The following is a 13,160-nucleotide window of genomic DNA, read 5'->3' on the forward strand; positions in this document are numbered from 1 at the left end:
ACAAAAATATTTATACCTACTAAAACTCAACCTCTGCTGAATTGCCTTATCCTTTGCATTATGCACATTCTTTCAATACTTATGAAAGAAAATGTGTACTGTCAAAATTATGTTTATCTTCCATAACCAGCTAAAAAATATAATTCAAGCATATTATGAACATCCCTTACTTAAAATGTAGTGGCTTAATTTAATATGTACACTTATTTTGATCCCATACAAAAATGTTAAGAGCAGGATGCATCTAGAATTTAAAAAGAAAATAAGGACAAGTTTTTAGAGGGGTGAAATATCAAAGACAAAAATCACAAGCAACAAGTGGAAACTCTTGCAGCCCTTTTGTTTCATTTTTTTCAGCTGTCAACAATTACCTTTCTCTTCTATGCATGCAGCTGTGATAATCTTCAAGAAAACAGATCACAAACTGACCTTCCCAGGAAACAAAGTTCCCCCCGCAAAATCACTTTCTAAAATTAAAAAACCTCAAGAAGTAACTTAAAATACGCATATTCTTCAGAAATGAAAAAAAGGGTCACTTTGAAACAAATACTCTGATTAAAAAATTGCCCCCCTGGAGAATGCGGGCATCGATCCCGCTACCTCTCGCATGCTAAGCGAGCGCTCTACCATTTGAGCTAATTCCCCTTTCAATAGAAAAAGGTCTAGCCATATGTGAGTTACTGTTTTCTAGCTCTTCACTGCCAGAATGACAGTGGAAAGGACACGATAATCTTGTCAGCCACTATAAATCCTGAGTTTCTAGCACAAGTTATTTCGGAATGAAACATTCTGCTTTGCAGCCAAGAGTAAAGGAATACATAGCTCAGATTGCTATCTGATTGGTAGTGGGACTAAAACCCATATTCTTTATGAGACTGCAGAAATTGTTTATTTTAGGACAAGTCCTGAGATCTTTACAAGCAAGCAAAAACAAACTGCTTTGGATTTTATTAATCTGAGTTTCGCTTCAGTAAAATATGAGTCAAGAGCTCAGCATCTGACTGTTTACAAATTATCCAACTGAGCGGTAACTGGATCACAGGCCTTTTCAAAGAGGTCTGCGTATCCAAACAAGTTGTAGACTCATCTGCACAACTGAACAGTTATGACACTTAAGCTGTTTCACGTTGCTCTTAAAAAGACCTATATAATTATCTCAACAGATTTGAATTACAAGTTATTAACAGGCTACACAGAAATTTTCCCCAGCGTAACAGTAATCCCTGGGTAGCAACAAGCCAGCAAATCACTATAATACCCTCCACAGCCACCAATATAGTAGGTGTGGCTGGGAAAAACAGGCAGGGCTGTACTGGTCCTGGAGACTTCCTGCCCACTTCAGTGACCCTTTGGGGCTGTGGGCAGTCAGGTGTAAATTACACAAAGGGTAATATCAGCTCCCTGCCAGTCCCAAAACTGGGAGCTGCAAAAGGTACCTTCGTTTTTCCCTTGGGTCCTGCACTCCCCAGGGCTTGTCTGGACCCAAGAATTGAGGCCACTGGTTATTGGAGAATCTCAAGACTATATTCCCATTAATCTCTGCTTCTATTTTTCTGTACTTTTTCATGGTCCCCTTTTAAAAAAAAACTTTATTAATTTTTAAATTAAAAATACTCCATGCAATGCAGAAAGAAAAGGAATTATAGCTATTTAACAAACAAGGGAAGTAGTTAAATTATTAGTCACTTCAATACACACTTTCAAAATATATCACCCCGGCCAGCAGTGAAAAATGGGCGTAACAAATAATTTATTTCACTATAACAGTTGTGTAAGGTGCAATAACATGCAACTGTACATACAAGGAATAAGTCCCTATCTTTCCAAAGAACAAATACACCATGGACAGTGCATGCTTCTTCATGTTGTCCCACCAATCTGACTCAGGCCTAGCCTTGAGACCACCTCTGGAGTGAAAGGGTAGTGAAGTCTCCCAACCCCATTCAATCCTTAGTCCCCCTGTTGAGACTGCCAGCAAAGGTGTCATATTTGTGTAATGATTTTTGGACAAGTGTTCACATTACACTTGGACTTAGAAATACAATAAATGTACTGAACTATTTGTATTATGTCTTCATGGGATTTAAAACTATACAAAATTATACATCAACACTTCAAAAGCTACAGGCAAGTAAAAAGCAAAGATTTACAAAAGCTAAATCCTGAACTGTTCCACATCTATTCCCCTTAGAGATGTTGTGGCTTCTTGTAAATCTATGGTTTTCTTTAGATGAAACAAATTCCTCTCATATATTACATTCATCAGTGTTATCATTCATCTTCTAATTATTGAGTTCTTTGGAAGTAATTTCTGTCATATCAATTTACCAATCTCTTAAAATTAGGACTCGAAAGGTTCTCCAAGCCTGAAATATCAGTCTCTTGCATAACCCAAGATAACTGCAATTCATCTTGAAAAGATTTTTGTAGTCCTATTTACTGATGAATCCTCATATAGCAAACATTTCATTTTCATATTGAACTCCTGGATACTTGTTTAAATGTAAAAAGAATGAGGAGTACTTGTGGCACCTTGTTTATTTGAGCATAAGCTTTCATGGGCTAAACCCACTTCATCGGATGCATGCAGTGGAAAATACAGTAGGAAGATATATATATCTACACAGAGATCATGAAAAAATGGGTGTTACCATACACACTATAATGAGAGTGATCAGTTAAGGTGAGCTATTATCAGCAGGAGAAAAAAGCCTTTTGTAGTGATAATCAGGATGGCCCATTTTCAACAGTTGACCAGGAGGTGAGAGTAACAGTGGGGGGAGGAAATAAGCATGGGGAAATAGGTTAAATGTGTTCTGCTGGACAATGAAGGGTGCTGGTAATATGGGAAACAGGATGGTAATTTGTCATATTATTTGGTAATATATTAGTACTAGAAATTCCTGATCAAGTATTACCAGTGCTTACTCCTGGGGGAATTCTGCACCAAAAAATTAAAAATTCTGCACATATTTTAAATTCTGCATATTTTATATCTCAAAATAACACTACATAATCATACCAGTTTCAATTATATTATCCCTCCCCGCAGAGCCCAGCCAGAGAGCCAGATACATACACTCCTCCCCCCAGAGCCAGGCCGCAGGGTGCCCCTAGTCCAGACACTCTCCCTCACCCCTCACAGTCCAGCTGCGCCCCGCACGCCAGCCTGGAACTCACACTCCTTCCCCCAGAGCCCAGCCGCATGGTGCCCCCAAGGCCCAGACACTTGCACCCTTCCCCCAACAGTCCAGCTGTGCCCCCTCCGCCCAGACACTCATACACCCTACCCCCACAGTGCCCAGCTGCAGGAGTAAGTGTTATAGAAATATACTGAATCATAAAGTAGTGGATGAGTCAGAATTAAATTTGTAACATATGCCTGTTAGGATATAGATATTCAGGCCTGTCTGTAAAGGCCTGTACTTTAAGAATTTAGGGGTATTCTTATTACTTGGCTAGTTAGAGGTATAAAAGAATCAAAATCACTGTCTGCTGGTGTAAGGGCCTTCTCTTACTGTGACAGTTTGAGGCCCTGTTCTTAGGCTAAGGCCTTTGGCTAAGCAGCAGAGGCAGCCATAAGCCAGGAAGCGAACAGTCACATCCTCACATTCCAAACTAGTCACATTGAAAGAAGGTGCTATTGGGCTGTTAGGAATACAATCCTGTCCTGAATACAATCCTGTCCTGATAATTCCTATCACCTCCAAAGAAAGGGAAGTGCCTAGAAAATGTAAAAGGAAACTTAGTTTGATAGCATCCTGTCTGGCAAGAACTCACTTATCAATAGCTGGGATGTGAAATCCTCACTTCTGTATTGTTTTCCCACTTTGCTATTGTTTGTCTGTATAATCTCTGTCTGGTCCTGTGATTGTTTCTGTCTGCTGTATAATTAATTTTGCTGGGTGTAATCTAATTAAGGTGGTGGGATATAATTGGTTAGCTAATCATGTTACAATATGTTAGGATTGGTTAGTTAAATTTCAGTAGAATGATTGGTTAAGGTATAGCTAAGAATATTACTATATAAATTAGGGGCAAACAGGAAGTAAGTTGGGATTCGAAAATAAGGAAAAAGGAACTTGTATTTAAGCTTGCTGGAAGTTCACCCCAATAAACATCGAATTGTTTGCACCTTCGGACTTCGGGTATTGTTGCTCTCTGTTCATGCGAGAAGGACCAGGGAAGTGGGAGAGTGAAGGAATAAGCTCTCTAACATCTTGGTGCCGGGACTTGGATACATCGCATTGGATAGGTGAGTGGCAGCCTGTAAGTCCCCCTCCCCAACAGTCCGCGCAGCTGCTTGGAGGGGGTATGGCGAACTCTCGTGATGGTAGTTGCGGGTTCTGGCAAGCTGGGGTAACGGATTTTTTGAACAAATGGATAAGGAAGAATCAGGGCCCATACCAGGTGCAGGGGTTCACCTGGGATGAGATTGAGAAGGAGATGGGAGAGGTTTTGGGAGACCCCAAGGGAAAGGAGTGTAGGAAAAAGGGAATGGTATTACAAGGTTTGTGTGCTGGGATGGCATACTGGGTAAAAAGGGAAGCTGATCTCCTCCAACACATTAAGGATTTGGAGGGGATTGTGGATCAGCAACGCATTTTAACAGAAAAATCTGTGTTAGCAGTAGAGGTAGCAGATTTGAAGGCACGGGATGCTGCACGGACAGAGGAGTCTTGTGAGGCAATCCGGAGAGAGAGGGACGAACTGCTGGGGAGAGTAGGAGACTTAGAGGAGGAATTGTATCATTGTAAACATGGGGGCAATGGACTTGGGGACCCCAAACCATCCGCCCCACTAATGGAACTGAAGGAGACACCTCCACCACCCTACCCTGAAAAAACACTGTACCCACCACTGCCAGTGGACGTTGTAAGCCGGCGATCCACAGTTACAGCCCCTGCGAGAGAGGCTACCCGGGAGGAGCTGCAGGAGGCAGGAATAGTGGCCCCGGTTGCAGGGTGGGGGGACCAGGCCCCACAAGTAGTAGAACAGGCAGAAATCCGCCCCTTGTCCCTGAAGGACCGGGAGGCAGTACTGGGTCGTTTAGGAAAGGTACCCCGGAATGACTGGGATCAGTTTGTGCTGTGGCTAGTGGAGGTGGACAGGGAGATGGAGGGTCTAACTCGTGAGGACCAGGTGATCTTATGGCGTAGTCTTTTGGGACGAGGTACCTTGGGAATCGATGTGGCAGGAGTGGCACACCCATTTCTAATCCCCGGACAGGTGGCAAAACACTTGTTTGGGGTGTATTCTCGTACTGCGGGGATGAATAAGATGAAGCGAATCCCTGGGGAAACAGGGCGGGATACACTTAATCGCATACAGGCATGGGCACGGTGCTGGGTGAATCCCCTGGATGGTCCATGGGTGTTGCCACAGGCAGGGGCACCGGGACCTGGTGGGGGTGTGGAGCAGGGTAGGGGTGTGGAATTGCTGGAGAAATGGTTGGAGCTGAGCAATCCGCAGTTCGTGGGGCATTTAAGGTTGCAGCACCCTGAACTTGCTCCCAATCAGCTACCCCAGTTTCTGGAACAGGCAGACGTGTGGAGGCAGATGCATCAGGGGGAAGAGCCAGTCCACGCTATTACTGCGGGGGATCAATACAAGGTGGAAAGGAGTGGGTCAGCCTGGAGAGGAGGAGGTAGAGGGAGAGTTCGTGGCTTTGGGAGGGTAGTCAGGGACGAGCGGGCAGCTATAGAGCAACAGATCCAGAGACTGCAGGCTAAACTGACTACCCATGATCTTACCAGATCAGGGGGAAAGTGGTCCCGGAGGCCAAGGGACTGGGACTGCCTGAAATGCCAGACACACAATTTTGCATGGAGACAGGAATGTGTTCGGTGCCAGGACCCCCGGTCCCCCCATGAACCAGTGGGAGGGACAGAGGTGGGTGCTGCAACTTAGGGGTGCCCTGGGAGGCGTCCTGTCCATGTTCTCAGTTTAGGACGGGATGCATCTGGTCGCCCCACGCTCCAGGGGGCAATCGAAGGGAGTCCCATGAGGGATTTTTTGATAGACACTGGAGCAGCCATCAGTTTAACCACATGGGGGCAGGGGAGACCCTCAGAAGGGACTGTGACAATTGTAGGGGCAACAGGAGGGGAGACACAGTTAACCCTGAGGCGGGGACAAATCAAAGGAATCTGGGGGGAAGGGGAGATTATGTGGGGTTGTAATGATATGCTTAATCTGTTGGGGGCAGGAGATTTACACAAACTGGGACTTGTACTGGATTTAGCCAATTGGGTGTGTTTACTGGGGCAAACGCAGGACGGTCAGGGCTATACCATTCCCATGGGGATAGCCACTATGACCATTAAAGCGGCACATGCCCTCCCACCACCCCCGGCTGGGTGGGAACACATCCCTGTGTGGGCGAAGGATAACCTGGATTGTGGTAGGGGCAGCATGGAGGTACTGATGGAGGGAGGGGACCCTCCCCCACAGAAACAGTATCCTATTCCTCGGGAGGCATTGGCAGAGGTGGGGGCAACTATTGGGGAATTGGAACAGAGGGGACTGATTCGGGCAGTTGCATCCCCTTGTAATGCTGCTGTGTGGCCCGTGAGGAAGCCAAATGGTACCTGGCGCCTCACTGTGGATTACAGGGCACTAAATGCTCTGGCCAATTCGCCAGCCTCAGTGGTGGCAGCGTACCCTGAAATGTTGGCCCGTATTGGACCCCAATTCCGAATTTTCACTGTTTTGGACATAGCTAATGGGTTTTGGTCTCTGCCACTAGCTACCTCATGTCAGTATAAAACTGCATTCACATGGGAGGGCAGACAATTCTGCTGGACAGTCCTACCCCAGGGATATAGGGACTCCCCTGCAATTTTTCACAGATACATGAGACAGGCTCTGGAGGGGGTGGATTCAGCAAGGTGCATACAATATGTAGACGACCTGTTGCTAATGTCAGGGACAGAGGAAGAAGACAGGGAACTAACTGAGCAGGTCCTGCAAGCTTTGGCAAGAGCAGGATTGAAGGTCAATGGGAAAAAGGCTCAGATGGGACAGACAAGAGTGACCTACTTAGGAGTGGAAGTGTCTCAGATGGGAAGGGAAATCGATAAGGGACGGGTGCAACTGATTCAGTCCCTGCCACTGCCTACGGATGTTAAAAGCTTGCAAAGTTTTCTGGGTCTAACTGGATTTTGCAGGGATTTTGTGGCCAATTATGCAGAAATAGCCCAGCCTCTATTTGACCTAACCCGAGCCTCAACTTGGGAATGGTCAGAAGAGTGTACTGAGGCAGTGAGAGTGCTAAAGGAAAACCTGGCCAGTGCTCCAGTGCTGGCCTCCCCGGATGGGGAGAAATTCTTTTATCTGTACCCTTTGGTATCAGACACTACCATTGGTTGTGCATTAACACAGGAGTATGGAGCAAAGGACCGACCTGTGGCCTTTGCCTCTCGACTTTTGAGTGCTGTGGAATTGAAGTACGGATGGTGTGAAAAGGTGCTGTTGTGCACCTACTGGGGGGTAGGGAAATTTAAATACCTTACGGGAATGCAGAAAGTAATAGTCCGATCTCATCATGACCCCCTGCGGCTGTTAAACATGCACACTATCTTACAGGGACAAGTGAGTGGGCAGCGTATTGCTAAATGGTTGCTGGCTCTACAGGCAGAAAACATTACAGCAGAGGTGTTAAAGGAACCCACAGTCTGGGTAGCTGGATTACATCTGGCTGGCACCCCACACCAATGTGAAGCCAGCCCAGGTAAAACCCAACATCAGGTGTTTCGGGCGGCTAACCCCAATCAGGTAAAAGAGGGGACACTGGTATGGTTTTTGGATGGAAGTTGTAGGTATCAAGGGGGACGGAAAACTGCAGGCTTAGCTGTTGTGGGAATCAGAGGCAATGAGACAGTCAGCACGATTGGTTTCTCACTAGAAGCAAAGTCAGCTCAGGAGGCAGAACTGGCAGCCTTGCTAACAGCTTTAAATGAAGTGGATCCCAAATTGGAGCCAGAATGTTGGGTGGTGGTAGATTCAGATTATGTATTTCGTGGTGCCACATTAATGCTGAGATGGTGGGCAGATAATCATTTCAGGGCAACAGACAGCTCCACAATCAAGCATGCTACCTGGTGGAAGCGAGTGGAGGAGCTGAGTCACTGTTTTACACGGATCAATGTGGTAAAGGTAAAGGCACACAAGAAAACAGGACCCCTAAGCAAAGGAAATAATCTGGCTGACGTAGAGGCCAGGCGGGCTGCAACAGAGGCACCCCCATGGCCCTGGGAGCCAGAAGAGAGAGTGCCTGTAGCAGTGATAACAAGAAGCGGGGTGGATACAGATCGGGGAGGGCGAATTCGAGAGTTGCAGGAATCCGACCCAGGACTGGAAGGCATCATGAAACTTGGGGACAGGCATGTGCCAAAGGTGGAACTAATGGAAGGGATTTGGTGTGTCTTAACAATTGAGGGACCGGTAATGTTGTGCCCTCAGGGAAGTCGGACGGCTTTCTTAAGCTGGGTGCATGGAAGCTTGGCAGGGGGACACCCTGGGTTTGAGGAGGCACTGGGAACTTTAAAAAGGTTGTGCTGGTGGCCAGGAATGGCAGCTGATTTAAAATCACATCTGGAACGTTGTTTGGACTGTGCCAGGCACAGCCCACCTCACAAGGTGCTAAGGGGAGAATTAATGAGACAAACCCCAAGGGGACCATGGGAAAGAATACAGATTGATTACACAGGACCCTTACCACCAGATCACAGGAAAAACCGATTCATGTTGGTGGTAGTGGATGCTTTCAGCCGGTGGGTGGAAGCTTTCCCCACAAAGTATCAGACTGCCCGGGTAACTGCTGCAATACTGGTAAATGAGGTATTCACTCGCTGGGGGGTCCCAAAGGTGATTGACTCAGACCAAGGAGCTGCTTTTCGGTCAGATCTGTTAGGGGAGCTATCAGCCCTCACTGGAATCACACAGTTGTTCCATATTGCTTATCACCCCCAGGCTGCGGGGCAGGTGGAACGCATGAACCGCACCATTAAAAGTGAGCTAAGAAAGGGAGTGGAAATCGGAGGAAAAAACTGGTCACAGTTACTGCCCTTTGTCTTAATGAGAATAAGGGCCCGAGAATCAAAGGGCACAGGATTTTCTCCATATGAAGCTCTCATGGGAAGGCCTATGGAACAGTGGGAAAATCTACTTACCCCAGTACCTGGGGAAGTCACTACACATGGCTTAACACAAGAATGGATTTTAACTTTAATCGAACATGTAAAACAAGTACAGCAGGCGGTGGCCTGGCGAGACGAGCAAGGAGCAGCAAGAGTCAAAGCATGGTATGACCTGCCTGGGGAGCATAATCTACCCATGGTGGGAGATCTAGTGATGTACAAGATTCCAGGTCAACACCATCCATTCCCAGCTCCTAAATGGAAGGGCCCCTATCTTGTCCTTGACCAATTAGGGCCCAGTCTGCTATTACTGGGTACAGAGAATGGAGGACGGGAGTGGGTTCACTGCACGCAAATAAAAAGGTACAAACAGGGGATTGGGAAAGGGGACGTGTAAATTTTGTTATGTGTGTATTACAGGTTAATTCAAAAAGGAGAAAAGGATGAAAATTCCCTGGCCCTGGATGGAACAATTACTAGTGCTAATCACAATTGTCACATTTACAAATTCTATTCAGATCCCACGATGTGAAGTGTCAAAAGGAGGAAACACATGGACGGCTACACATGCAACCTGTGGTAATAAAGCTAATGAAGACTATGAGAATCTCCCCATAGAAAGATGTACCACTAATACTCCAACAGGAATTTGGCAGTGTCGGTATATGGTTTATGGATTAGATGGGGGAATCCCAACCAGGTGGAGAATATCAAATTTATCAGGAAATATCGCATGGTACTCCCTGGGTGCTGCCATGATTAACGATAGTGGAAAACACAGTTACCCAGCTATGTGGTTTGTTACAGAGGGTCCAAAGAATATAACCCTCTGGTCCCCTGGAGCAAATGAACCCTCTTGGGAAAATAGGGCCCCACATTTAGGGTGTGATGTTACCATATGTAACCACAATGGTACTTCCATGGAAGATAATCCCCGAGGGTGTGATTGTTATGTACATATTACATTAGGTGTAAAATCCCCTTTGGGACGCTGGGTGTACGATGAGTTAACCATTTTACAGAATGTAACCCTACAGGTGATATGGATGCCAAGTTGGAAGAATCCAAATTTAAAGTGGCCACAGCCTGGAGCCAAGAATATTCCCCGACGAGCAAATGTCTGGGAGCCATTGTGGGAGCAGGTGCAGCCTGCACTTTTTAACGTGTCCTTTCACTCTATTACATGGGTGGTACGCCCCAAGGAATGGTGGGTGGACCAAATCCATCCTAACTGTAGTATGTACATAAAAGGATTGAAACAACAATTCAATGCATGGGTGAGGGGACACACCTGGAATCGTCGTCGGAAAAGGGGATTGTGGGCAGCTGGGAACACTATGCTGGGTACATGGAATCTGGGGGACGAGTGGGTAACCAAACAATTAGTAAGCCAAAATGTGAAATTTCAACAACAAATTAATGAATTAATGGCACAGCATCTATCAGCAGTTGCCACAGGGTGGAGGACAGCAGTAGAGGTAAACTTGCAGTTAACTCATTGGGCAGGGGACCTGGTGACATGGGTAGAGGATGGCTTCAGAAGACTAACATGGGGAGAAGTGTGCGTAGGTATTCAAAATGCTCAGTTAATAATGTTAATGGATATTATGAGAGATGCTTGGTCAGAACAATGGCCTTCAGTATTAAATCGGGAGGCTAGCCCATATCTATCCACAATTGCAAAAACATACCCATCTACCTGGAAAATAACATCCCCGACCTGTGGGGAGAGTTCTTGTGTAATTGTTACTATGATACCATGGGAAGGAGAAGAAAATAAGGTGGTTCCCTTGAACCCTATGGGAGTAAGTAGGGAAGGGGGAGCACGTTGGGAGCCACTAGGGAATAGGTGGGGGGGATGGAATGGGGTAAACTGGACTGTCATCACATTAAGCAGTTGTATATCCAGAGGAGGAATATGGATGTGCCCCTCTCCTATGACTATGGAGGAGCAGGATCAATGGCCTATTGCAAAGGGGGGGCATTTAGGGGTAATGTATATGGGGTACGGTGTATTCTGTTGGGAATGTATCCAATCCTGCAATATAACACTAGGAGGCAAAATCCTTCCAGTGTATGACAAAATTATGAGCTTCTATACACTGCCACCTGGACTATGGTGCACCAATGGATCAGTGGACTTAATCGTTGTAAACAATCAAACCAGCACCTACTACCCCATACCGTACCAAGTAGTTGAATTGGTTTGGACAATACCAAATTTCACTGTGGATATTCAATGGACACACAATATGGACAAAAGTACACAAAGATTACAAGAGCAACTTGCTGCAAGTGCCAACAGTTGGACACACTTACAATACACACTACAGGATGGCGCTGACAAAATTTTAACCTTATCAAAGGAGGAGAAGCAGTGTTTTTGGTGGTGGCCAGGATGTTGGACCATACTGCAGGGGTCAGGACTCTCGGTGTTGCTGTGGATTATCATAGCAGCTGTTGTATTGTTAATTATATGTGTGTTACATTGCATATGGAAACGATCAAGGGGGGCACAACCCCCTAGAGAACAGCCACTAATTATAACCTATAAGTAATGTAGTAAGCCCCCCCCAAGTGTACTAGACAACCCGGACCCAACCTTCTCGGGCCCACTATACTGGGAAGTCTGGAACACCAATTGGAATAGGTGTAGTATGCCCGTACGAGAGAAGGTGCAGGGCATGGTACTACACAAGGGGCAGTGGGACAGATGGAGCATCGACACCTTCCACCTTGATGCCTGGCCCTATCAGGAAATGTGTCGCCATATGTCCTATGCTTTTCCAGGGATACCTGGGCAGGAGGATCCCAAAAAGAAAAAGAAGAAAAAAAAGGGGTGGAGTGTTAGGATATAGATATTCAGGCCTGTCTGTAAAGGCCTGTACTTTAAGAATTTAGGGGTATTCTTATTACTTGGCTAGTTAGAGGTATAAAAGAATCAAAATCACTGTCTGCTGGTGTAAGGGCCTTCTCTTACTGTGACAGTTTGAGGCCCTGTTCTTAGGCTAAGGCCTTTGGCTAAGCAGCAGAGGCAGCCATAAGCCAGGAAGCGAACAGTCACATCCTCACATTCCAAACTAGTCACATTGAAAGAAGGTGCTATTGGGCTGTTAGGAATACAATCCTGTCCTGAATACAATCCTGTCCTGATAATTCCTATCACCTCCAAAGAAAGGGAAGTGCCTAGAAAATGTAAAAGGAAACTTAGTTTGATAGCATCCTGTCTGGCAAGAACTCACTTATCAATAGCTGGGATGTGAAATCCTCACTTCTGTATTGTTTTCCCACTTTGCTATTGTTTGTCTGTATAATCTCTGTCTGGTCCTGTGATTGTTTCTGTCTGCTGTATAATTAATTTTGCTGGGTGTAATCTAATTAAGGTGGTGGGATATAATTGGTTAGCTAATCATGTTACAATATGTTAGGATTGGTTAGTTAAATTTCAGTAGAATGATTGGTTAAGGTATAGCTAAGAATATTACTATATAAATTAGGGGCAAACAGGAAGTAAGTTGGGATTCGAAAATAAGGAAAAAGGAACTTGTATTTAAGCTTGCTGGAAGTTCACCCCAATAAACATCGAATTGTTTGCACCTTCGGACTTCGGGTATTGTTGCTCTCTGTTCATGCGAGAAGGACCAGGGAAGTGGGAGAGTGAAGGAATAAGCTCTCTAACAATGCCTTTCTTGTACAGTATTGTGCTTGGATAGTTTTTGGCTAGAGTTTCAGAGTATTCATTATTGAAAATGAAGAAAGAATTCATACATTCAGAACTGGGTGAGATTGCACGTGCAGTTCTGCTCATTGACTTGGTGTTCCAGCTCCCTGAAAAAAAAGAGTCAGAGGTCAGTTTTGCTTACAATTATAAGGCATGACTATTCTCACATTGGTGTAAAAAGAATAACTCTTTACAACAATTTTGTTATTTCAGATTCTAATCGCATACTGATGTATCTTAGATCATTAGCCTATCTTGCCATCAAGATAAATGGGACACTAAAAGAGGCTGTGATGGGA

The 13,160-nt window shown here is 45.4% G+C and overlaps 1 non-coding gene across 1 annotated transcript; it reads right to left on the bottom strand.

Moving 5' to 3' along the window:
* Positions 1-572: 572 nt before the first annotated feature.
* On the bottom strand, positions 573-645 carry TRNAA-AGC. The gene has a single exon. It is a non-coding gene; the product is annotated as a tRNA-Ala (tRNA).
* Positions 646-13,160: the final 12,515 nt, after the last annotated feature.

This window comes from Chelonia mydas, chromosome 2 (assembly GCF_015237465.2).
Source record: "Chelonia mydas isolate rCheMyd1 chromosome 2, rCheMyd1.pri.v2, whole genome shotgun sequence".
NCBI lineage: Eukaryota > Metazoa > Chordata > Testudines > Cheloniidae > Chelonia > Chelonia mydas.